This window comes from Cyanistes caeruleus, chromosome 11 (assembly GCF_971803275.1).
Source record: "Cyanistes caeruleus chromosome 11, bCyaCae1.hap1.1, whole genome shotgun sequence".
Taxonomy (NCBI): Eukaryota; Metazoa; Chordata; class Aves; order Passeriformes; family Paridae; genus Cyanistes; species Cyanistes caeruleus.
Window position 1 is genome coordinate 3,902,896 of NC_141711.1, and position 26,720 is coordinate 3,929,615.

At 47.9% G+C, this 26,720-nt stretch overlaps 1 protein-coding gene across 22 annotated transcripts in view; it reads left to right on the forward strand.

Moving 5' to 3' along the window:
• Positions 1 to 3,050: 3,050 nt before the first annotated feature.
• FOXP1 (forkhead box P1) overlaps positions 3,051 to 26,720 on the forward strand; it is a 378,502-nt gene continuing 354,832 nt past the window's right edge. For 13 of the 22 annotated variants that reach the window (XM_086846829.1, XM_086846823.1, XM_086846838.1 and 10 more), the window contains exon 1: positions 3,965 to 4,080. The gene's annotated coding sequence lies outside the window, so the exon portion shown is untranslated. Of the gene's footprint in view, positions 3,324 to 3,964; positions 4,081 to 4,425; positions 4,860 to 8,902; positions 9,074 to 9,189; positions 9,346 to 26,720 lie in introns of those variants that run through there. The other 9 variants (XM_086846832.1, XM_086846841.1, XM_086846847.1 and 6 more) reach the window with 5 other exon arrangements.

The window sequence follows — 26,720 nt, forward strand, 5'->3', positions numbered from 1 at the left end:
AAGGTGGTGTTTGCTTCCTACAGTGTACATCTTCCCTCTTTTATTGGTTTCCTCTCCTGAAGTCAAGCTGCATCTTGGCAGTGCTTTGTGCATCTTCAGAACTGCACGAGTGTCCAGCTCGTGGTGTTTAATTGGTCATAGACTTTCAAGAAGATTGGATGTCTTGTGGCTTTTGCCAATTCACGTACGGCACGTAATTATATTCAGGAAGCAATAGGAATTAAATGACATTAATTCCCATGAATATTCATTTAAGAATCTCGACCAAATTCAGGCAGATTAATAGTCCAATGCAAATACAATGGCTATTCATTGCCCCCACAGGAAAAGGAAATATGTATTGGCTGGCAGCTCAGGACAAATGGAAATGTGCTATAGAAAAGTTATCTCTGGGTGGCTTCTGGTACAGTGGGGGCTGGAGGGACACCTCCAGGAGTAAAGGGGATTAGTGTGGGTACGGACGTGGGGAGCCTTTCCCATCCACTAGGAACCCAGAGGAGTCTGGGGTGAATCCAAGACTCATGGCTCTGCACTGCCCATGCAAATCCAAACCAACTCTGACTGCACTGGAGCTCCTCTGGACTCACAACAGAGCAAAATGTCATTCATTCAGTGCCTGACTTGCGCTGCCCTGTGTGTGGAGCCAGGCTCCAGCCTGCTCTGCCTGGATCGTGGTGCTGCAGGCCAGCACAGCCATTCCTTTCCCTTACAAGCAGCACTAAGCTGCTCGCTGCCTGCTCTGCCACAGCCAGCCCAGCCCTCGGGGTGGCTGCAGGGCAGCCCTGTCCTGCCAGGCACCTCCTGGCACACGGGAGCTCGGTTCTGCTCCAGCTTGTCCTCCCAGCACAGGCCAGGACATGGCTTCTGCTGTGGCCAGGGAAACTGGGAAAGTAGAATAGCAAAAGCAGATGAAGGATGCAAATGTGTTTGCAACTGAGGGATCAGAATTTGGGATGCTGGAAACTCACCTCCCCAACGACAACAACATTTTATTTAAAAAATAATCTGGGTTTGGTTATAGCTCTCATTTGGGAGAACTTTTCATTTTGTCAGACAAGCCAACTTGAGACCTTGGCTGTGTCACATTGTCTCTTTGTGGGGCTTCCCCAGTTGGAGAACAGATCCCAGTTCTACTGAAGCTGGTGCAAGTGTTGCCAAGAGCATTTGGCTTAGTCTAAGCTGATGTTTACACCTTTTTAAAATTCCCCCTCATAGATGAGTTGACCTTTCCTGTCCTTGAAGTTCTCTGAGCAAAATAAAGGTCCAGTTATTTCACCTTGCACATGTACCATGTGATGGGCAGGGCTGCATTTTATACTTTTTTGAAGGTTATTTGTTGCCAGACTGATCTGACTTGCCCTGACTGCACCAAAAACAAGGAAATGTGGAAAGCAGCAACCATCATCTTGCCAAGAAGGGGTTTTGCCTCAAGTTGCAGTATGAGGGTACTCACAGGGCTGCTTCTGCTTGTGCTTACTTGAAACGAAGTCAGATAATCATAAAACCAGGCTGTAAATCCAAAGTACATTTCCCTTTATGTTCCCCAACTTTTTGGGACTGTACATAGTGTGTATCTCATCTTTTCATGTCTGATGTAAAAGGTAAAATAACAGCTGAGTACCCACATGGGCTCTGCACCTACGCAGGAGTGCCAAGTGGGCCAGGAACCCGCCGTGCAGCCTGGTGATGTGCCCTGCAAAGCCTCATAAACCAGTGACTAAGGTGGAAAGGACTCCAAGGCCTGGCTCCTGGGACATTGGAGGTGTGGCATTACAGTAGCTTGGAAAACATTCTGACTTTATAACAAGTAACACCTATAATTACAGAGGCGTCATCACCTTCATCGTTTTTTTTTTTTAGCTAGCAAACTGTAGTCGTAGCCTGTGTACATCCCTGCCAAAATCTGCCAAGCATTTGCTCTTGGGATGGTTTTGCCGGTGGTGGGAATATCAAGCATCTTTCTCCAGGCACTTGTAAAACAATACAGCAGTAAACAATTCAAGTACAATTAGCAGCTACATCGGCAAAGGGGGAGGGAGAAGTCCCACTGCTGGTACTGTCTGTGGAATTAATCATGTTTTACACAGTTGATATACTGGTTTGGATGTGTGAAGTTAAAAACAGGAGATGAAGAAGTAGCCAATAAGCATTTATTCGAGGGTGAAATGTAAAACATGTATTTTTTTTTCAGCGGTATAGGGAAGAGTGTTTAAAAAATGCTCTTTTAACAGGTTTAGCTCCTTTTTCTTCCTACTGAAGAAATAGATGAACTAAATGAATAAAACAAGACACGCTGAAAATGTTGTTTGTTTTTAAAGCCTGTGGACCCGCCGGTGACACAAACCCCGCTGTCTCCTGCGGTACCGGGGCTGGAGAAGCGGGATGCTGAAGGCTCCGCTCCCGGTTCTCGCCCGTTCCCGGCCCCGAGCGCTCCCCGCCGGTCTGAGCGCACCGCTCCGGCAGCGGCGCGAGCATCACCTCCGCAAATATTTATTTGCAGCGATTTGCCGCTCTTAATTATTTAAAATATAATGAATTAGGCATAAGTACCTCGCTATTAGGGTAATTCCAGCTCTTAATTGCTGGCAGAGCGGCTCCCGCCGTTCTGCCGGGAGGTGGCGCCGCGGGCCCGGCGCTGCCGCCGGGGCCGGGCGGGGACCGGGACCGGGACCGGGACCGGGACCGGGGGAAAGGCTGGGCTCGGTGCGATTCGCCCCGCGGTACCGCTCCTGACAGCGTGTGAAACCATCGCCCCCGGGTCGGTCCTGCGGGCAGCCCAAAAAACAAAGGGAGGGAAGAAAGCCGGGCGGGTCAAGAAAGAGTTTTTTCCCCAGAACGAGTCGGTCTCTCGGTAACTTCGCGGCCGCCCGCAGCGCCGGCCAGGAGCCGCTCCATCCCTGCGGGGCGCCCGACGGCCGAGCGGGCCGGGGTCCCGGGCAGGGCAAGGGGCTGCACGGCGGGGCCGCTCCCCTCTCCTGCTCCGGCCCCCGCGGCTTCCAAAGCCGCGCTAAGGCCGTCGGTGCTGTTAAAATTGGCGGTGCGCGAGTGCCGGAGCCGCGGGGCAGGGGCGGCCGGGTGGTCCCGACTCTGCCCCTCTCTCGTCCTCTCCCCGCGGGCGCTGCCGCTCCGCGCCCCACCGAGATGCGGACCCACCCCCGCGGAGCGGCTCCGCACCCAGCCCGGCCCTCGGGACGCTCAGTCCCGCTCGGCGGCCGATGCGCGCCGCTGCGCACCCGCGCAGCGTGGCTAAGCGGGGTTTGCGCCCTCAGCGGCGAGCGCGGCGGGGGGAACGCGGGCAGCGCCCGCCTCGCCGCTCCGCGCAGGTAAGGCTGCTCCGCGGGTATCCGCGGAAGGCACTCCGGGGTCTCCCGCATCCCCCAGCTCTGCCGGCCTGACGCCCCGCTGTCCCCCGCGCGGCCGCGGAAAAGTTGGTAGAGGTGCGCGGCGCTGCGCCCCCGCTGCCGGGGCGGCCCCGGAGCTGTCCCGCGGGGCGCGCAGGGATGCGCAGCGCTGCGCTCCACCGCCACTTTCGCTTCCCCGTGGGGCCGCCCCGCCTCCCCCGGCCCGGCCCCCCCGGCCCCCCCGGCCGTCCTCCGCGGAGCTCCGCGCCTGCGGGGCTCTCGCCCTTCACCCCCTGCGCGCTTCACCCCCCGCTTCTATTATTTTATTTTTTTTTTATTATTATTATTTTTCCCTTGCGCCGAGCCTTGTTTACCCAGCAGGTGGATGTGACGTCAGAGACTGACAACAGCAAAAAATAACAACATCTCCCTCCGCGGGGGTGTCGCGGGCCGCCCCCGGCCCGCCCGCGCGGGGCTGCGCGGGGCGGGGAGGGGGCGCGGGGCGGCGCGGGGCGGGGGCGCGGCGGGGCGGCGTGCGGGGCCCGCGGGCGCGGCGCCGGGCGGAGGGCTCTATTGTTATTTACCGAGCGGCGGAGCACGCCGCCGCGCCGCCCGGGCTCGGCGTGCCGGAGGGACGGGAGGGAGGGACGGGACGGAGGCAGCCCCGCGCCGCTCCGCGCCGCCGCCCGCCCGCGCCGCTCCGCGCCGTGCTGGGCAGCGGCAGGGCCGAGTCCTGCGGGTGAGTCCGGCGCCCCCCGACACTTTCCCCGCTCCTCCGGGGCTGTTGCACTTTTCCCCCCGCCGGCCCCACGTGCCCGGCCGCCCCTCCCCGACCGCCGCCGCGGTACCGGGGGGGTGGGGGGATGTGGGGCGGCGGTGCGCGGATGCGGAGCCCCCCTCCCCGGGCTGCGGGGCCGCCCGCACCCCCTCCCCGCCCACTTTGGAAACTTCCCCCCCGCCCCGCGCTGCGCGCACTCCCCGCCGTGCTGGGATGCGGCGCGTCCCGCCCCCCTCCCATCCCCGCTCGCGCTTTCCGCGTGTTTTCCGCCGGGTCCCTCCGCGCCGCCGCGCAAGGGGCGCGTACGCCCCAACTTCGGCACTCGGGGCGAGAAGTTGCGGTGGGGCCGCGCCCCCCCCTCGCTGTGCCCGGCTGCCCGTTCCCCCTTCCCCGGGCACCTGTTGCGGCTTTACGCCCGCGCAGCCCCTTCCGCAGGCGCGGAGCCCCGCGCCGCGCATCCGCCCCCACCGCGGGTCCCTGGGACGCGTTGCGCCCATCCCCCCCCATTTCTTCTTCTTTTTTTTTTTTTTTTTTTTTTTTTTCCCCTAAACCAAGTGTTTGAATAAACACCCGCGCCTCCCCGGCTCAGCCCGGCGCAACTTCTCTCTGCGCGGGTGCGGACCGCGCATCCTTCAGGCGCGTGTGTGCGCGCACGTCCCCCTCCCGCGCAGCCCCGCGGTGCGGAGCCTCGGGACGGAGCCGCGGCTCGCTGCGCGCCGCGGAGCCGCCGCCGGTGCCCGGTAAGTAGGGCCGCCCCGCGCACCTGCCGGCCCGCGCAGCGCTGCGCGGCCGCGTCCCCGGGCGGCGGAGGGGTGCGCGCTGCCAGGCGGCCGAGCGGCGTGTCCGCGCCTCCCTCCTCCCCACCCCCGCCCCGCCGGTTTGTGCGTTTCTTTCTTTCCTGAAAAAAAAAAAAAAAAAAAAAAAAGAAAAAGCCCAACAAAAAACCCAAAGCAGCTCCGCGGGCAGGGATCCGCGGGCAGGGATCCGCGGGCAGGGATCCGCGGGCAGGGATCCGCGGGCAGCTCCGCGGGGCACAGCGCAGCCCCTCCGCACCGCTCGGGAAGTGTGGATGCGCGGAGAGCATCGCCGGGCGGGCTGCGGAGCGCCGCGCTTTTAGCGACTCTTCTGCTGCCACTTCGCTGTAATGATTTTAATTGCGTCTTTTTGCTTTGACTGAACCAAGCCGAGCGAGATTACTTTTTGTTTTGTTTTGTTTTCCTTTTTTCTCCCCTCGCCCTTTTCCCCCCGCTTCCCCCCGAGCCTGGCAGCGGCGGCAGCGCGCAGCTCTCCCGTCCCTACCCGAGGCATCTGCAGCTTGCGAGCGCTCTCTGAGCCGCTTCTGTAGAGAAGCTGGAGCCCAACTTCTGTGCTCTGAAGTTTAAGGTTTCATTTTTAGTAACTCTTCTCGGAGTGAGTAATGGATGTGTACTGCTCGTAGCGTGTCGTCTGCACCATTATAGCCTGCTGATTTCTGGGGTGCTGGATGGCTCGAAATATTAAAACAGTTCTCTAAACTGTGTTTCCTTCCCATACAGTTTTTCTGAACTTGGATTTTACCTGATTTGATCAAATGTTGATGTCACTAGTGACAGCTGATTAATTAGACAAAGTTGCAAGCATGTCATCGAAGAAACTTTTCTCCCAGTGCTGTTAATCCACGGCTTGCTTTAATATTTTGGAAAAGAGGCGTTTTGCTCGCTTTGGTATTATTTTTACAGTTTCTCTTACTGCTGAGAAGCTCTTACGTTTTGTAAGTTTTGAGAGAGCCTGAAATAACTCAAGTTCCCCGAGAAGCAAGTGTGGGCAAAGAGGTACCGTGCATCTCGGCAGCTAGATTTGGGGGAAGACAGGGAAATCGGGGCTACTCGTTTCAACTTCTCTCCTCTGAAGCTTTTCCCCTGCACATTTTGTTTGAACTATCTCCCAACCATATTGAATGGACCAGGGCACTGGGGGAGGAAGCTCTCCACTAGTTACCATTCAAAAGGTGTCGGCTAAAATCTCATTGCAAAAAGGTATTGTAGCTTTAACATCTTGCATTGGCAGCATTCTTCCCCCTTAGTCTTTGGATTAGTCATTGTATGAGAGACAGGAAAAAAAAAATCACTTTTTTTTTTTTTTTCTGGAAAAAGTAAAGTAAACAGCCTCCAACAAGTGAACCTTGACAACCCAGATTAAGGAAGGCAGGAGAGATCAAACAAAGCTGCTGCTGGGCTGTTGTCAGGAGCTGCCTCACTGAAAGCTCTGGACTATTCGATCAGGCAGCAAGGCTATATGTTCACTTATGCAGAAATGGACCATTACAAATGCTGATCTTTGTTGTGAAACCAAAGGATAACTCTGAGAAAAATAACTACTATTTCAAACAAGGCTTTCTGTTGCTTACGATTCTGATTGCAAAGTTAGTTTTTTGTGCATGGACTGGGGTTTGGGGTTTGTTTTGTGTTTTTTTTAAAGTGATGATGGTTTGAAGTGAATTTTTACACTTTGAGAGGGACTTAGGATTTGATTTTGTTTGCATTGTGTAGAGCTGCAAGAGAAGAAGGCGTTACAGTAGTGCAATGCAGAAAAACGTAAAAGTTCTGTGGAATTCAGCTTTTATTTCTGGATCGCTGAATTGTAAGGAAACGTGGATTTGTTTTTTTTTCTCTCTGTGTGTAAGTCCTGTGTTGGTGTATAATAGAGGAGTTTGGTTGTGATTAAGCACTGTATGTTGGATGACTGCATTCCTAGAGTTTAGAAAACTTGTAATATCTTTCCTTCAAACATGTTGCCAGGCAGTCAGGATGGACCTTGGCTTTGATACGCCGGGATTTTTACGAGACTGTGTGTAATGTGTCTTCATGGCTGTATCAGAGGGACTGTTACTGTGTAGTTTTTTAGTGGAAATACCAGTAAAGGGTATTGATAGACACTTGATTTTACTTCAGTAAACAGTTAGGATTTAGATAATAATCAAACTGAACCAGGGGAGTGAGGTTAGTTTTGCTGTGTGACAATTTCATGTTTGTATTCAAACACTTGACTGCAAACTTTACAAATACGTCCCTTTCATTTCTTTAAAGTAGTCTGAAACAGTGGAAATATCTATTTAAAAAAAAAAAAAATCCAAGCAAGAGGCTGTTACCCTAATGTATATTAATCAGGAGGCAGACCAAGTGCACATCTGCTGAAGAATTAAGAAATCCCAAATCTTTTTGCGTAAGCATTTTTTTAATTAGCAGTGCAGATCTCACAATAAGTACTTTATACTTTCTGTAAGGTAAGGTTTCATAACTGTCCTGCATAACTTATTCTAAAGCCTGTAGATTTTTATGGTATATGCTTTAATTAGACAATAAAAAGTATGTGCATTAAACATGCACATGTATGCTATTAAGCCATTTTGCGTAATGTGTAATGTTTTTTAACATCCAGAAGCATTTTCTCCTTAAATCAGTTCCACCAGTAACCGTAACACAGCTGGGTTTTGCCCTGGTAGGAGAAGGAGCTGGGAAGTTGAGCAGGGAATTGTGCATCGGACATTAGTGTGCAGCATACGCTGCAGTATGCATTTCCCATGGAGTGGATCACCTTTTTTCAGAGCTAAAATCTGCATTATCATCTTTGATGTGATATCCTGTAAACATTTGTAGCTCCTGAATTACTCCTGTTTCATAGCACTGTAAAAATTAGGAAAAAGGCTGGTAGTAAAAAGGCAAATATATGGAATGTATCTAGTGTTTAGTGTTCGTACCTCTTATGGTCATTTATATTGAGAGATTGAACTGGATAACACAATTCATTTTGTGAAATATCTGTTGAGCATTTATTTGTGTATCGAATGAAATAACATATGCGCACACATATGTAGGATATATATGTAAAATACAGTTATTTCGGCAAGGCTGTCCGGTTATTTATGGGGCATAATGATACTTCTGTCATCTTAAATTTTCTCCGAGAAGCTTTAATAAATTTAAATAGATTATATGCTGTCAGAAAATAGTATAAATTTTGTTTACGATTCACTTGCTTTAAGGTACTTATACTAAAGAAGCTCATTTAACCCCAAGACTGAGGAGCATTAAGTGGTGAGAGGAGTCTGCTGAAGAGCTGCTGCTGCCCTTTGCTCTTGTGATAATCTTAAATTACTACAATTTAATTGCAACTTCAAGGCACTGAGCTGAAATATTTTCACGCAGCTGAGCCAGGGCTGAGGAAGGCTCGGTGGGGTTTTTGCAGGTAGCTGGGTGTCTTTTGGAGGTGCAGCGTCTGTTCAGGCCTCTCCTGCCCTTCCCAGCACATCCAGCATCGTGTGTGCAGGGACAGGGCGCCTGGGAGGGAGCTTTCCCCGGGGTCCCCGTTGCGGGGGGAGCGGGATCAGGCCCTGCAGGGCTCGAGTGTGCGAGGGTTTTGTTTGCTGTCTGTATTAAAGCTGAATTAAATAGCGCATTTTAATTATTCCTCAGATGAGCCTTGCTGTCAGATTGCTTCCCAGAGCTTTTCCCTGTGAGCCTCTGCTGGGGAAGCAGGTGGGAAGGGGCTGGTGGCTGGAGGGGAAGCCCAGGGGGCGGTCAGCAGCGTGGGGACACGGTGGCACGCTGCTCTGAACACGGCCCGTGGGCACGGCGTGATCCCCGTGTCCCCAGGGGTGAGCTCAGGGTGCAGTCGGCAGCCCTGGGCCTGATCCAGAGTGTGCTGGCATCAACTGGGGCTTCTGCTGATGTTGCTGCCTTTGGCTTTTGGTCTGTGCCACTAACTCGTATCACTGAAACTTTTCTCCCCCTCCCTCCACGTATAGTAGCGTGTTTTCACACCCGGCGAGCGCTTCAGCAGAGATGTGATAAGCAGGAGAAGCCAGAAAGCATTTGCTAGGTGGAATTTAGAGACGCTGTGCACTAGAGATCAGCAGCGCCTTGGAGACCGTTCTTAGAGGTCCTGGCAAGCAAACTTTATCCCAGTGCTTCGAAAGGTATGGCCAGGCTGGGAGCCCTTAACGTCGCGCCACCGAGGACGTGCGTCAGCGCCGGCCGTGCTGAGGCACAGCGGCGCTCAAATCGTGAGTCTGATTGTTTTTCTGTTGGCCAGATCCTTGTGAAATGTCTCATTGCAAGAAGAAACGGAGAAGATCTTGTGGTTGCTAGAAGTGGTTGGTTTTGCGCTGACAGAAGCGCTGCTCGCAGCCTGCTCACGGCGCCGTTCGATTCCCGCAGCTCGCTGTGCTGGGAATTGCAGCTCCTGCAGGTAACAAGGTGATGCCAGTGTAGAGAGAGAGGGGGGAAAAAAAACCAGCATGGAATAAATCATGCAGTCATTAGAGGAGAGACTTAATTGTGGGATCTCTGTAGTCTTTTACTTTAAAAAGATGTGTTTTGTGCTGTAGAGGAATTGGTTGTACCGTTTTACGGAGATCAGGTATTTGTTGGTTGGGATTTCTGGAGTGGTTTAACACGTGCTCTTTTTACTTACTCCAGCACTGGAGCTCCCAAGTCAGAGAAGCTGCTGGCTCTGTTCGTGTGCAGCCTTCTCTGCAAATGCGCTCTAGGGTTTTGTCTTTCTCTTCTCCTGGCACGGGTCTCTTCCATGCATGCAAGTGAGCAGGCTTATGTCTAATGGCTGTTTGGATGTGGCAAGTATCCAGAATAATCTTGATGACTTTTTGTTCCAAGTCATTCTGCAAATGAAGACGGGATTCTGTGGAAAACGGGCAAAGAGAACAGCATGGGCAAAATCAGTTTTTCCCCATCTGGTACCTGAGGAGGACTAAATAATTTTTCTCCTCTCATTGACCCTCATGGTGCTGTTTTTAAAACATCTCCATTTTAGTGCCTTGAAATTGCAATTAAGTTGTAGTAATTTAAGATTATTGCAAGAGTGCAAAGGGCAGTAGAAGCTCTTTAGAAGTCTCATCTCAACACTTAATGCTCCTCAGTCAGGGGGTTAAATGAGTTTCCTCAATGTGAGTACTTAAAGTAACTAAATCGTAAACAAAATTTATACTATATTCTGACAACTAATAATCTATTTAAATTACATTAAAGTATGTGTGTGAAAATTTAATTAAAGGCAGAAATACTGTCAAGCCCTGTAAATATCTTGACAGATCTAGTGAAATGGAACACATATCGTAAAATATTTACACAGATCTGATAGGCTACAGTGTTTCTGGGAGTGCTATTCTGAAACTAATTCCGGGCATTTTTCCCTTCCAGTTTCCCATTCAGTTGCAGTGGTCTCGGAAAGCAACACAAATAAACACCCAGAATGTTTCATTCGGATGATTCTCCCGTGTATTGTTTACTGCTAATGGTGCTGCCTATACAATGCTTGTCACTGGTGTGTTTTTATTAGGAGAACCTGTTTCCTCACTAAGTTAGTTTAATTCCGAGGCTCTGAATTAAAAAAACTGGGCGCTGAAATGAAAAACTGGCGCTGCAGACTGGGGCTCCGCAGCGTTCGCGGTGTGTCTGCTCTGGATGTGCCATCTGTGAGTCAACTTTCTTCTGGGTGTGAGGCCCAGAGCGCGGTGCTACAGCGTCTCCTGCACTGTGACTCTCAGTTGAATTAATTTTTCAGGTAGAAAGAGCTTACAATCTTTTTCCCAAGGGTTTGAGCTCTATATGGAAGTGTTTTCCAACGTGCACAAGGGGCACAGCACCCTCTTGCTGGTGCACCTGAAGGCGTATCTGTTGTGGTAGGTGGTCCAGGCTGTTTTTAAGATGAAGAATGTTATGCCCCAGGTAAAACTGAGTCAGTCTGAAACTTCAGCCAAAGTTTGGCCCTTTTTAAAACCCACTGGCTGTAATTCTGCAGGTGGTTTTGCTGGGAAGGTACAGCGTGAGCACTGGGCTTTCTCATCACCCCCGTCATGGGTTGGAGCAAACTCCTGGTTTTTCCTGGCTGGAGTGTTCCCCTTGGAGCTGCAGGGTCGCAGGAGGAGGATGAGGATTTGGGCATGGAGAGAGGGATGTGAGGGGAGCGCGGTGCTGAGGAGCCCAGGCCAGGTGCTGAGCACTGACAGCCCGACAGAAGGTGGCACAGTGTGGCAGGTTGGCTGCAGCCTCCAATGGCATCGTTAGTTTTCCCCTCTTCGCCAGACATTTCCTTTCATGTTGGATCTGAGTTTTAGCTGTACTTCCCGATCAGTCTTGTCATCTTGTTGCTAACAATTAGGGTCAAGTGTCTTTCCTTGGGCTCTCCACAGTCTTGGTGTTGGTGTCCCTCCCCCAGCTCCCTGGCTAAGCTGTTTGTTCATTAATTAGTGGATGGGGCATATTAACACATCAGTAAACCGGAGTAGTCAGAGTTCCCGAGGCATCTCGGGAAGCCCTCTCTGGTTTTATGTGACCGGACATGCACTATTGCTGATTTAGATAGCGGAGCCGATGATGCCAAAGTGTTGTTAAGAGAGAGATAAATAGAGAGAGCCCAGCAGTAAGCAGAATGTCATGTCTCTATTAAAAAGCTTGTGATAAAGGAAGATAAAATGGTGAGGGGGGATTGCTAGAGTGTTCAGAGCAGCCACTAAACATCTGATCACAAAAATCAATGCTGAATTCCCTTTCCTGCACAACACTTGCCTGCAGAATTCTGTCTGAGCCTGGGTCTCATTGCAGCGAGCAGTGGAGCCCTGAAAGGACTTTTGTTCTTTCCAGAATGACGGCTGGGGGTTCTCAGGGATTCAGGAGCTGTCTGAGCTGGGATTCAAACATCCCTCCCCGGTTCCTTTTGAAGTGGTGCTCCTGGGATGCTGATGAAGTTGTTCCAGGCTCACGCTGGGGCTTGTTGCTGTGCGCTGCCTTGTACCTTGATTTCCTGGGTGCCCAGGCCACCTGCTTTTCTGTCAGTCTGGAGGTCAGGCCTTGGCAGAATAACACTGAGGCAGATTTTTGTCTATTGGTGTTTTTTTCTGGCATGGGTGCAGGGGCTGCTCTGCAGAAGTGAAAAATGGAACTGATTCTAAAGAAATGAGCGGCCGCAGCAGACGGGAGAGGAGTGGGGTTAATTCTCCCAGTGCAGTAAAACGTTAAATCATCACAGCCTTGTTTGCTGAAAGGATGTTGATCATTCCATTAAGGAGGATTAAGTAATTAACTGATATTTCTTTAGGAACCCATGGCAGTTTTAAGAAGCATCTTCCTGGTGTCGCACAGCAAATGTGAAGTGTATGTTTTTCTGCTGCTGGAAAGCTGGGAGAGGAGCTCCCAGTGAGTGAGACACCTCTTCCTAAGAAACTTCTGGGAATACCAAGGGAGCAGAAATAGGGAAGGAGGGTTTTCAACTAAAATGTGCTGTTCCAATAGATTTTTGATAACAAGGTTGTCTTTCATGGATTTTGTCTGGTGGGCCTGCTGCGAGCCTCATTTCAAGGGTGTTCTGTTTGGGATTAAGAAGTTAAAACCTTCTTGAAGTGTTGCTTTCGGTGCTTGCATTTTTATTTTTAATAATAGTTTTGATGTTGTAATAGTGAGCTCACTGACAGTGAGTCATGAACTCTGTCTTCCATGAACCTCATGACAAATCTCTGTTAGCCGCTCAGGCAGCTCGTCCAGCCCAGTTCCCACGTTCTGTACTTGCACTGGAAAAAAAAAATCCATTAAAATCAGTCTTGTAAATCCTCCTTTTCCTCCTGTGGCAGAAATCCCCTTAAAAGCCACGCAGTGCAGGGGGCTCTGGGGCATCATGGAGTGGATCCAAACATTGGGTTTGGAGCACAATGAAGCTGGGTTTGGCTGGGAAGGGCTGGCAGTCCAGGGGAGGATGTGCCTGGCCAGGGTTTTGGTGTTGGCTGGTGCTCAGTCAGGTCAGAAGTGTGCTTTGGGGATGATGCACGTGCAGGTGGAGCAGCAGGCAGGTAGAGGAGAATACTGACAGTATTTTTCACTGTTCCACTTTTGAAGGCTCAGATTGAAGCCCCTGGATGACAGGAGCAGGGGGCTGTGTTAGCACTTCTGCATCCCTTGCTCCCAAGCTCGCTGCCAGGGTTTGATCCATTTTTGCCTCAGCAAATGACAGAATTTGGCTTTAACCTCATCAAATCGCTGCTGTTTCTTGTATAATGGCCCCAACTTCTAATAGTGCAGTTAGTGATACTGAAACTACACCCAAACTGAAATTTTCTGTGCAAGAGATGGATTCTGCCTGGCAAATAGCATAACCCAGTGGCACCAATTGTGTTAGTATTGATACTTTGTGCTTTCATAACAGCTCTCCTTCTCAAACAGGGCTCCTTCAGACAGTACCATGCAAACTCTGTTGATCAGTGTACTGTAAATTATTCCTCCCCCTCGGGTGAATTTCATAAATAGTTGTATTTCCATCAGACAGGCAGATTTAACTTCAGCTATGTGGTCTAGGCCCTAAATACCCCTGTTGAAATCATGGGAGCTTCCTTGGATGCACTGAGTTTAAAAAAAAAAATAAATAAATGAAAAGAAAATCAGTTTTATTACTTTATTATCAGTTAGATAATAAAGTCTTAGAATATTCATGTGTGTAACATAGAAGAATCTGGATGTTTGTGTAGAACATCATGGCCTTTACCTGCATATAGCAGATTTAGAAGAGAGATTTTTCTCGGTAAGTTTTACAATAGTAATAATGTCTTAACAGCTTTAGTAATTAATTTTAATCAGAGAGTTGTCAAGGGCCCTATCCTGCTCCCATTGAATTAAATGAGTACTGGGAGAAGGTGGCTCTGAAATCGTTTGTAATAAATTGTTTTTTCTAGTTTTAAATGATATGCCTGTGCATGAGTGTTCAGATAAAATACATATTAAGGTTTGTAAAGCTCCTGAGTTGTTTGGAAAAGAGAAAATATATTTTTCAGTGATAAATGACTTGATAGCTAAAAGGTTTTGAAAGAGGAATGTCAGAAGTATGCAGCAAAATTATTGTTTGTACAAGTATTTTAAAGTTTTTTCCTGGCTTAACCCATCAGAGTTTTCTGAATGCCAGTAGTGTAAGAAATGATGGTCTTGCTCAGGAAACCTTTCTAATCCGTCATTTTATTTACAGGATTTAACTGAGAATGGGAGAAGCCCATCTTGGTATATTTTAGCTGATTTTGTACTGTGTATATCTGTTCTGATTTTTTTTTTTTCACTTCCATAAAAGCTGTATCTGCAGCATTCAAAAATACTATTTCATAAAAGTTAAAATGGAACATTGCCTGTGAATTAAACTAAAATATCTTAAGCCTATCCAGTGTATTCCTGGCATTAAGCAGTCAGAGGAGGCTAAATATTTCCTATTTATTTTTCAGATTGGCTAGAGTATAGTCTTTCAGGAAAAGGGTCCTCAGCCAGTCAAAGGAGAAATCTGATTTTTCAGCAAGCGCTTTATATTTACTGAGGAATTCTGAGTGTGCAGAAGCGTGCTGCATGGAAATGGAAATTTACTGTCTAGGATTTTTAGGGATTTTAATCGATGCCATTAGATAGAGGCACGCTCACAGAGAGGTAAACTAGTAAATCTGAACAAACTGAAAAATGGTAGCTATAGGTGTCTGGCCCTGTTATCAAACTTGCTGCCTAAGCCAGAGTTTATGCACTGTGATAATGCTAATGACCAGCAGAGCCAATGATGCATGACTGGAGGAAATCAGTGGTATAATCGGAGAAAGTTATCAGGTTTTTGTCATTAAATATTACTGATAAATAATACACTTCATTTTGAGTAGATAGGATGTATTTAATTCTGATGTGGAGAGTTTCAATTTAATAAGGGGCATTGCTGAGCAAAATGGTAATCTTTTATAATTTAAAGAGAAAAATAAAAATGCATTTGTTTCAGCATAACCTCCTGGCAGCCAACATCCACTGCTGTTGTCTTCATTGGTGCCTGAAAGTGAGCAATATTTGCTGCTGTTTGAGGTGGCTGCTTATAGCAAGGTGTTTTATCTAAGTTATTACCTTGTGCAGAATTAATTACATGAGGCCAGAACCAAAGGGGTTCTGTTTAGTATAAACCAGGTAAAATCTTCCATTTTCTGCTTAAAAATGTATTGCAGCAAATAGAAACTCTGTGCTCCATGCAGTGATTCCCTACAGGACAATCTGCCTGTCCAGGCAGTAGCAGGAGGGAATGGATGAGGACAAAAGATAGAGATAAATTAGATCTCGTTTTGCAACTTATCTTTTAAGTCAGTGGGAGAACAAGGAAGAGAAGTAGAGCTTGAACTGAAGGAAGAGGGATATTAATAGTCTCTATAAAGGACAGTTTGCACCAGGAAAAAAGAAAAAAAAAAATCTGGTTGGCTTTTTTTAGCAAAACAGGCTAACACCCCGAGTAAATCTGTGTCATTAACTGAAGCAGTGTGTGATTTTTAGAGCATCTCTGTTCCTCGTGTGCGCCGGTGCCTGCGGAGGCTCATCCCTGAGCTGGAGGCAGATGTGGTGCGGCCTCTGCCCTGAGGAGGCTTCTCTTGCTAGCTGCAGAACCTCTGTCTGGGTCAGCCCATGGCCCTGCTTGAGCAGATACCACCAGTTTAGCCCAACGAGTGGCTTTGTAACGGGGCCAGGATCTTCCCACCACCCCTTGGAGTCGTGCTCGAACGCTGAATCTCAGCTCGAGTTTCCAGAATTAGATGGCACAGTGAGTAAACACAGCGTACTTGCCAGTTCTCACATCCTCTTTTGCAGCGAGTATTGCAGCAAATCCTGCAGGTTTGACTCATCTCTGAAATTCTTCACTGATTTGAAGCAGATCTCGTCTGCCCCTCTCAAAAGAGCTGGGAGTGTGGCCTCAGCTCCTGAGCTCACAGTCCTGGACATGAGCACTGTTTGCTTGAGTTGGCCTCCCAGAAACTTGGGCAGCCCTGAGTAACTTTAGCTGAAGTTATGTGCCTGTATCTACGGGTAAATTTTGGCCTGCAGTTATCCTTTATTGAAAGCTTTATGGAAATACTTCATTCTTGCTATGCACAAATATTTACATTCTGGTAGGAAGATTTTTTTCCCCCTTCTATTTCTTTGTGAGGTTTTTGGTTTTTTTCCCCCTGCTTGATGCCATAAGCACAAAGAAAGTATAATGCTTTGTCAGGTAATATTTATTACTTGTTACATCTGTATTTATAAATTGTTTTATTTAGTAATATAAAGTTTTCAACCTATATATTCTCATAGGTCTGAAAGAAAAAAAAATGTCTGCCCATATTGGAAGTACTGTCCACTTGTCAGATTGTAGTGAGCCATCCAGGGTAGGATGGAGATTCTGCTTAACACATGGGTAAATTGGCAGGGGAAGGTCATACAGGGCAGAAAACTTTTCTGAGTAAATAAAAGTGGTGTCAGGTACAGCCCCTGTGTTAAGAACAGCATGTCTTAGTGTTTCTGTTCATCGGTGTTGAATCACCTCCGCATGTTTCAACCTCTGCCAGGTGGATGCTCTCTGCAGATTGAGGAGGAGGACACATCGCTCTGCGAGCACATCACAATGGTCCACACGTGTGCTGTGACTCAAGTGCTCTCACAACTTCATGACATGCATCAAATGGGAATTGTTTCCTTGGAAAGTCTTTGCCTCCTTTGTTTTTCCTCAGATGAAAGCTACTTTCTGTTTGACTATTTGACAGTGTGCTTGGTGCTGTACAGAGTGAGGGCTTGGTTCACTTTGCAGTGAAGTAGATTTGGAAATCTCAGCTTGTCCCTGCGTGTGCTTCCCATTGCATCCCCTGAGCTTCAGCTGACCAGAGGGTGAGACTGTGCAGGAAGCTGGACCAGCAAAATAACAGCTTAAGCAGGAAAAAAATGTTTTCTGTCAGTTGAACATCCTCATTGGATTCTGGAGATCAGAGGAGGGTCTGGAGGGGTCAGGGCCACCCCCTTGGCCACTTAATTTCGTTTGCTGTAATGTGAGACCTCTGCCAGAGGCTTTGTGTCTGGATGTGCTCTTCTCAGTCTGGGCAGAGGAGCCTTCCTTGCCCAGCTGCCCTGGGGCATGCTCCCAGCAGTGCCTGCTGGTGGGACCACCCTGCCAAAGCTCCCAAAAAAGGGGTTTCCTTTAATTGTTAATTTGATGCTGCCCCCTTAATGCCAGGTACTGAAGTTGTTACTGTGCGTGTCCTGGCATCGTGTATTCTTTGGGTTTCTTCCTTCCCTGTGAGCTGTGGATAATGAGCTGGTCCAGAGGCTGGGAATTTGTGATGAGGGCACTGAGATACCCAGGTTATTGGCTGCTGTTGTTTCTTCTTGTTTTTATAATAACTTACCTGTGTGATAAGCAAAAGCAGCTGCACATAAAACTCAGATAAGGCTGTGCCCAGCCCGCCGTCCTGTGGAGTTAGAGAGCCAAGCTGATAAGGAGAGAGGTGGCCAGAGCTGAGGAACAGGTTCACCCCAGAAAGGTTCTGCCCCATGGTGTGTGGGTGCTGTGCAGGGTGGGTGTGCTGGCTGTGGGGGTGCCTGGGGAGCCTCAGTGCAGGGACAGCCACAGGCAGAGTCACCAGTGGTGCTGCTGGTGAGCCCAGGTGTCACCGTGCACTGGCGTCACCCCAACCTTTGAGCAAAGCTTTGAATACAGTTTATGCTTTTGCTTTTTTTGATATGGGTGCAGGTGCACATTCATAGGAAGTGAAAGCAGAGGAGCCCCGAGGGAGCCTTGCTCAAGCCATGCCAAGCAGGTACAGCCCACGAGTCTTCATCACCTTGTGATAACCTGGCATGGGGTTGGCATTCCCGTGTCACGGGGATTGTGAAGGCAAAGGTGTGCTGCAGTTTGGCAGGGACCTGATCCCTCTACCCTGCAGTGTGCTCAGGGTTGCTCTCCCTCCCCACGTGGAGACACCTTCTCATCCCTGAGAGTGTCTCTTCCTTTGCTGTCCCTATGCTCTGCTGCAGGTGGATCAGCAGAGTGTTTTGGGAGGGGCTGGCACCACAGAGCAGCATTGCAGGGTGTCCCTGACTGCCCCCAAGCCTTGCTGTGTGACCAGTGTCTGGTGATGAGGTCAGGGGAGCATTCTCCATGCCCCATCAGAGCCAGTGGATCATTTTTGGGGTGGCTGGAGCGAGGAGAGGCCGGGTGCCCCCTGGCTAGGGCTGTGCCCAGTGGGGCTTTCACTGTCAGTGGAGTCCTTGGGTGCTGCTGGGGACTGGCTGTGGTGTGCCCAGGGAAGTGAGACCCAGCCCAGCACCCAGCTGCCTGCCCCAGGGCCTCCCTGGTGCTGCACAAAGTCATCTGCCTTCTCCAGCTGACTTCAGCCTGTTCACTGCCTGATTTTGCATTGCCTTGTTGAGGAATTGGAATGTGCAGTCTGTGAAGTGAGGCAGCAAAGTGTTAACCCTCACTTGTAACTATTACCTTTATTTTTTTGGAAAGGAGTAGCAGCCAGAATAAAATACATGGTAGGAATGAAATTCTTACTACTCACCTTTTTGTTCCTGCTTGGTTTGTGCCCAGCCTGAGGTGTGGATATTCCCAGGGGTGGCTGGTGAGCAGAGCTGGGTTCCTGAACCCTTCCTGTCCTCACCCCCTCTCTTCACCATGTGCTGAGGTTGCACATGCAATTACCGAATGCTCCTAAATAACCCTCACCTTGCATTAGGATTATGCACTGTTCATTCTTACGTGTCTACACCACATCTGATTGGAACCCTAATTGCTCTGTGTCCTCCTGTATTTCCCCCTCACCTCCTGGACCAGAGGGAGGGTTTGTTGCAAGGAGAGTCCAAGCCAGTGTTATCAGGGTTTGGGCTCTGCCACTTCCCAGGCTGCACATGCAGTGAGTGCCTGGAAAAATGCCCCTCCAAGTCATGACAAATTAAGCGTTGCAGACAGATGCAGAGATGAAGCTCTGAGAGGAGATGTGTGACTTGATCCAAGAGTTGTGAGATGTGCAAAGATGGAAAGGAAAGCAAACTTCTCATCCAACACATGGAGGCTGTGGTGCTTGTGCCCCAGGGTGCTCCAGTGCAGCCATCCAAAGGCTGCTGAGATCTCCATCGTCCCACCCCTGTCCCTGTCCCTGTCCCTGTCCCTGTCACTGTCACTGTAGTGCCATAGCCAGGAGCTGGATATGCCATTTTTGTTATTATCAAGGTAGGTAAGGTAAACCCCATTTTTCTCGAGTGTGGCAGAACTCTAAGTGAACTCAATTTAATTCTGTTTTTCAAAGCAATGAGTTGTTTTATAGATTTAGGATCATTAAATCTGGAAAAGACCTCTAAGATCATTGAGTCCAACCATTCATGGTACCCCATCAGGAAATGAATGGCTGTTTGGAAACCCTGGGCATCCTGACTGTGCCCCACTGTCCCTGTTAGGGTCTCCATGTGTGCACTGAATCACATCTGATACGTGAGTGGGAACGTGCAGGAGGAGACAGAGACTTCTGAATGGCAGAAATGAGTCTGAGCAGGAGAAATTAATAGAAGGCAAATGAAGAATTCTTGCATTCACACAGCTCATTATTCAAACCCATCATCATGGCAAAGAAATGGGAGGAACCTCTGTCACCAACTGGGGTGTCGGACAGCAACAGTGTAGGATATGTCTTCCAGCCTGAACAGAAAAAAGGAAAAATAATTAGGCAGTGGTTGATTACCTCTTGGTTTTAAGTAAGTGTAGTATTGAGTGCAAATTAAAAACAACCTTGAAACTGCACAGATTCATAAAACTGTACACTGGGATTTTAAAAATTACCTCCATTGGAATCCTGGAAGCATCTGTTACATAATTAATGCACTTAAAAATATATTCTATTTATGATTAATCCAGCACTGTAGTGTGTGCTAGTTAAATGCCTGGATCCCAGGGTGCAGTGCGAGGAAAGAAATGCAGTTGTAATCTATTTGATGGTTATAGGAAAGGACATTTGCTACAAATAAATACATTTTCCTTAGTCTTTTTATTTGTCAGGGCCAAGCTTATGTCTGTTGTGCTGAGTTTGTTGACTGGTAAATGTTTTGAGATTTATGCTGATAATTTTGTAGATCTACTGGAAAAAATAACTCAAGAATAATTAGGGAGATTGACCATACAGTAATGTACCACATGGGTGACAACGTTACTGGGTTGATGATCTTGGGTATGGTATATACAATTAACAGTGCTATGGCTTAGTATTGCAGAGCTTTTCAAACACTCTCTGAGTTACACAAATGCTTTAGGGGATGCATGTCTCTCCTTGCCAAAGTTACAGGATGCCTTGGGTCTCCTCTGCAGAGAAGTATTCCAAGCTGAGACCTCTGGGTGAGAGTGGTGGAGCAGGCACAGCAAGCACAAGTATGACTTGACAAACCTCAGCCTGCACAGATTTTTTCATCAGGAAGGTTTCAGGGGCTCTGTAGCCTTATTTTTTTGGAGGCTTGGAGTTGGCATGCAGCCATGGGGTCCTGGAACAGTTTTTGGCATCACACTTCCTCTGACAGATTTTTCTCTCTGCCCTCAGTTTCTGTTCCCTTTTTTACTCTCACCCTTCATTGGACACTGTCTTGCCAGGTTGGTGCCAACTGAAATCCTTCTCTTCCATCTTATTTTCATTCCTGTTTGTAAAGCTTGCAAGCTGTTACAATAACCCTTAGGTCTGCTCTATTCCAGAGTGGTGGTCCCACCTCGTGGAGTTCTGTGGTGGCCGTGGGTCCTGTGCTTCCCTGCCTGCCTCGGGCTGGCTGAGCATCCCAGCAAGAGCTGCACAGTGCTGTGGAAGTCTGTTAAAAGCTCTTTTCCAAATGATGCTTTTTTTAAAGTGAACAGTTGTTGTGTGTGTTAGCTCAGGGAGGATTTTGAGATGGAGTGCTGAAGGTCCTATTGCTCCGGGGCTGTATGGCTGCTGGACTGTGAAAGGGGTCACCTGTGTGGAATCCACACGTGTCCCTGCCATCAGCAGCGTGGCACCGTGTGGACACTGGCACCTCTCCCTGTTGGGCCCTGGGGGAGATGAGGTAGTGCTGGGGAGGGGAGCACAGCTGTCTTGTGCCCGGCTCTGTGGTGTTCCTGTGCCGTACCCAGCGTGGGTGCTGGAGGCTCTGCTCCGCCGTCCTCTTCATCACTGACACTGGAATCGAGCTCCTCATGAACTCAGCTTTCCACTTACTGCTGGTTGTCTTGTTTCTGCACTGCAGAGCCCCTGGTGCCCCTTCAAACTGTGATGAGGAGCGAGAGAGCCTGGTTTTGTGGGAGACAGAGGTACTGAGACACTCTTGCCTGTGGACTGCGCTCTGGGCTCGTCCTCGCCGTTAATCCCAATGGAAAAGTTTCTTCTGACTTTTCCCACTGTAAAATGCAAGCCTTGTTATCTCTGCAGTAAAAAGTGCACTCAGCATGGTCTTTTCCTTTAGTCCTGAGGAGAGATGGATGTTGAGATACGTGTGCATAGGCTGTATTTTGAGCAAATTGGGACAAAAAAAAAAAAAATTGATTACTATTGGTAACTTAATTTTCTGCAAACCGAAGAGCCCCAAAGAGAAACCCACTTCAAAAGCCCTTTGTTTCCTCCTTTTTTGTTTTTTTAACAAAGGCTACGTTCTAGCTGTATTTCAGTGGTCTCCGGTTTCAGCCACTTTCTTTGATACCGATTTGTGTGAAAGCAGTTGTCAGACAGAAGGAAATGATAAAATCTATGAATTAAGGCAAAGGATGAGAAGGGCAGTGGGTAGCATGAAATGGAGAAGTGTTGGGATCTAACGAGCATTCCTGTGAGCAAATCCCAGTTCCTGTGCTTGTAACGGGCCAGGTTGGTGATGTTTGGCGAATTTAATGGATTGGGGTGGGTGGCTGACAAAAACAAAGAAGATTTTAGGGAAAAGCAGAATCTGGTGACTACAGCAGTGCATGTTTATTTTTAGAGCTCGATTGCTTTTGAGTTGCTAGCATTAGAAAAACTTCTTAGCTCGCATTATACTGCAAATTTCTTTAATTTATTTTTAAAGTGGAAATTTTGCAAGCTGACGTTTTGCAGCATGCGTAGTATGCTTTTGGCTGACAGCATTGTCTGGCAAAAGAAATAACCAAATTATTATTCAGTCATGGGTTTTTAACAGCCGCAAAGCAAGTGGATGTTAACTAAATGATGCAATTTATTCCCTTCCTGCTTATTGCCAGCTTGCCTATTACAGAGAGACTGCCAGCTTTAAATAAGTGGTACCCAGATGGTAGTCGCATGACGCCCACTTGGTTACGGAGCCTAAGCAGGGAATAACTCGGCAGCCACTACAAGCTGTGGGTCAATTGAGGGGGAATGCCTGTTGCTTCACAGTTTTGCATATGTAAATCTGTTAATGTTATGTCAGTATTGTGCGGTCTAAACACAAGCACTGCCTTTCTCTGGGGCCCAGATGAACTTGGATCGCCGCCCAGTTAATGAGGAGCGGGCGTGCGGAGCGGCGCTCGGAGGCAGCGGCTGCCGCTCGCCGAGAGCCCGGGATGCTCCGGGATGCTCCGGGATGCTCTGGGATGCTCCGGGATGCTCCGAGATGCTCCAGGATGCTCTGGGATGCTCTGGGATGCTCCGGGATGCTTCCAGTGGCGCTGCCCGGTCCGGAGCGAACAAACACCCTCCTGTATTTTTAGCCCCGGCACAGAAGAGGGCTGGCTCGGCTCGGCTCGGGCTGGCCGGTGTGTGCCGCTCCTTGGGCTGCAGATGTGGCGCAGCTGCCTCTGAGGAGTCATGAACTGTGTCGTCTGCGCCCTTTAGCAGCCAACATCTGCTGCGGCTGCCTGCTGCAAGCAGCACGGAAACAATTCCGGGCACACAGCTCCGGTCTGGCCGCGCAGGCCATCGCTTGATATTAATTACAGAGAGATAGTTACTGTACCAGTCAGGTTTGAAGCCAATCCTCCTCTCCCCCCCACTCTCCAAACCCCGCCTTTTTTATTATTGTTTTAAAAGCGGTAGTTAAAATTGTTTGACATGGGAATGCTTTTTATTGTTGATCATTTCTGGTTCTGAAAAGTTTATTACAATGGGTGAAAACAACAACCAAAAAAACCCATAAAAAGCTGGGGCTGTAATATGCTTATAGGCTAAAAAAGTACCAATAGTGTTGGTTTAACCAAAGAAAATGTTCCTGGAGGTATTGTAAATTTTATGTGCCAGATGAAAAGCATTAAGTGTGTTATTTTTCACGAAGGAAAAACATTCTGATTTTTAACCATTTTGTAAATTATATTAATGCTGTAATATGGGCCTTTTTCAGCAGTGCTCGCCCCATGAGCAGTTCCCGTGGGGCGTGGGTTGGGGGCCCAGCTTGGAGCAGGGCTGGCTACAGGGACTGGCCAGGCAGAAATCTTGTCTTTTTGGGCAAAACACTCTGTCTTTGTTTGCTTTTTGGGTCTTTTTTCCCCCCTCTTCTTTTTTTGGAAGTTGCAAGCGAGCATTTTAAATGCAGCAAGAGTAAAATTTAGGGAGAAAATAAGCCGCTTTGGAATGTAGCAGAAAGCTGAGATGCTTCAGTATTTTATCTTTATTTTGCTAATTATTTGTCATGGAGATCGGAGTTGATTCCCTGAGATTTCTTTTAAGCCTCTTAAGATTAATTTTTTTTTTTGGCTAATGGTAATTTTCCTCCGCTTGATGCTCCCCAGCTAGAGCATTACTGCTTAGCAGCACGGCTGGGGGAATAAGCTCAAGGTTCAGAACATGGACTAGCAAAGGGAAAAAGTGATGAGGAAAACCAGAGGGCCTGGAAGTGCTGTAGGGATTGTGTTGAGGGTTTATAATTTGGGGAGAGTCCATCATCCCCATCAGCTTGGGCTGAAGTGGGAATTTGTACAGCAATTGTGCTTTTTGATGGAAAATTAGTTAGCAGTTGTTGAAGAGCCCGTAGCAAATCCTTACACAATAAAGGTAAATCAAGCTCAGCATTGGTTTATATGTGATTTTTTTTTCAGTTCCCTATATTAATGTGAGAGCTATAGCTTCCCCTACTGAAAACTTAATTAGGCAAACAGAATGCTATGTTAGCAGACACTTACAAACCCAATGTGCTCACAACTAGATTCAAATAAGTTAATAAGAGTTATATTAGGTGTTTCTAATGGTACTCTCCATTTTTTTAAAATAAATGCTGTCTTTGGTAATAAGCCACCCACACCTTTTTGGGTAATAGTTTAATTGAAAGGCTTGATTGTGTCCACTGAGTCGCAGAGGATCCCTTCTGCTGTGTGCTCTGGTAATGCAGGTCTCTTTGAACCCTTTTTATTTGGGTGCCTGATGTAAAGGCCCCTTAGGAAACCGGGATGAGGGAAGGAAACAATCTGTTGTGGAGTACACGCAGAAGAGCCAGCAGACAGGAGCAGAACAAATCTGCAGAGTTAGTGTGGGTGTAGGGGTGCGTGCATGTTTGTGTGTAATGTATTTAAAATGCCAATAGCTTATGCCTTTTGAAGGCTCCAAATCATAGCTGTCATATTAGCTATACCATTTCCAAAATTAATGCCAAGAACAGACTGATACTGATTGTTCAAATAAAGCATCATTATTCTGTGACACTTTTTTTTGGGCTTTTGACATCCCAGCTTAAAAAAGGTGTGTTTCCATGCAGTGTTCCTTAAAAATTGTTTGCTGAAAGGATTTTAATTCCAAATGGAAGGTATTTTCTTAATTTTTTTTCTCCCTCCAAGAAGACAGAATAACAAAGGGAGAGGGAGGGAGCCTTCTTACTTTCCTACTGATTTCAGCAAAAAGATTTTTGGACAAAGGACATTAATGTTGCCTCAAAATTTAAACTTGCTGTCAGAAATTTGAGACTTCTTTATTTCATAACTATTGCTACACCATGTCCTCCATGTCTTTGTGCTTCTGTCTACAAAGTGGGAATGGGAAAAGGTTGCCATGTTAGGAGACGGCTGAAGGATTTAAATATAATGCTTGTGAAATGCTGAGGTCATCTAATGTAGGGCGTTTTGCTAATAAAAAGGATCAATGTCTTCAGTCTGCTTCAACATGACCTCTCTCTTGGTGTGATGTAGTGGGTTTGAGGTGTTTCTTAGCAGTATTTTTTACCATTGTAGCAGAACATGCCTGGTTTTGAGCCACCAAGCAGAACTGCCCGTGGTTGCTCACTTAAAAACATTTATTGAACGTCAGTAAAGCAGCATTTTTTTGTGTTACAGTGTTCATGCAGATCATGTCCAGCTTAAAATGTATTTTATGCTAATATTAACGTGGCCAGTAAAAGTGTGTGTCTGTCTGGGGTATGGCAACCTTTATTTGGCAAAGAGAGCAGAGCCTGGTGCCTGATAAGAATAACCTTGCCAGAACAACAACAAAAAAAAAACCTACAAAAAACCTACAAAAAAAGGTGACAAAAGTGCTGTTAGTTTGTCAGCATTTTACACAAACCTGCAGTGGTAAGAAGTGCTCAGGGTGCAGCTTGAGAGGTCCTTTCTGAAGATGGTTTGGGGGATTCCCTCAGAGAAGATCAGATAAGATAGTTAAGTGGAGGATTTGGGCGGAAAAGTGGTTTGGAATTGCAAATCAGTGGTTTCCCCATAAGTGCTTTGGGTTGGCTGTGGTGTCTTCTGATCATATATCTATATCTATATATATATTTATTTTTTTTCCCCTCCAAAGATCTTGAGTGTTTTTTCACCCGTCTTTAAGCTCCCTCAAAAGGGTCCTGGTTTTCAAAGGCTGGTGATGGCTGCTCGCTCCAGAGCTCTGCAGGCTGATGTGAAATCACTGCTTGTTCTCTCCAGGCTCCTGATCTCGGTCTCAGATAGAGCTCCTCACTTTCAACTGCTTTAGCATAATTCAGTGCTTTCTTGAACATTGTAGGAGGTTGAATAAATATGGTTTCTACAGTATGTATGTATACATAGATCTATGTATGTATATATATAAAGTGATGAAACTTGGACATGCTGGGTGTTAAGCAACACGCCAAAAGCAACAGGAGGAACCAGTGTCAGAACAGGACTGAAATTTATCTGTTGCTCACTGGTGATCCCACAGCTGGGCAGGATCCAGCTGAGCAAACTGTGATGTGGTGACTGTTCTCTCTCATCCCACACAATGTACTTATATTGTAAGATATGTATTCAAATATTTAGGAAGTTGGACATTCTTCCTGTAAGGGCTGGAGGATGGTAGCTCTTGGATCAAGTCCTCTAGACCTTGGGCATTTATTTACTGATGTGAATGTAAAGCCTTCATCTAGGAGGAAAAAAAATAGATTTTACAAGTTTAGTAACTCTACCAACACCTGGCTGCACAGAGAGGTAAGTGGGGACGAGGGTTTTGTTGTTCTTACATTTTTGCTCAGCTTGGAAGAAGCAGGAGCAGAGGGGCTGGGTGGCACAGGGCTGTGTCCATCCCCCAGTGGTGACACACATGATGCCAGGCACAGACAGGTCCCAGCTGCCTGGCACCTGCCTGGGCTCAGAGGGCCTGCCTGCCCTGGGGGGACACAGCAGCTCCCCAGAGCAAAGGGGTTGAACCTGCATGAAATGCCTCGTTTTGCTCAGGTCTGTGAGAACCTTGTCTGATCATTCTGGCAGGCTGTCATCTTCATCTTGTCTTGGACTTGTGGCCCCTGGTCTGGTCTGCTGTGTCCTTGCACCTTCACTGCTCTGCTGTCATGGAAGGCATTGATAGAGCAGAGTTTGGGCTGTGCTTTCTGCCCCAGGTAGGAGCAGAGTGGTTTTACAGATAGCAGCAGCATCCAGCTGCTCTGCTTGTC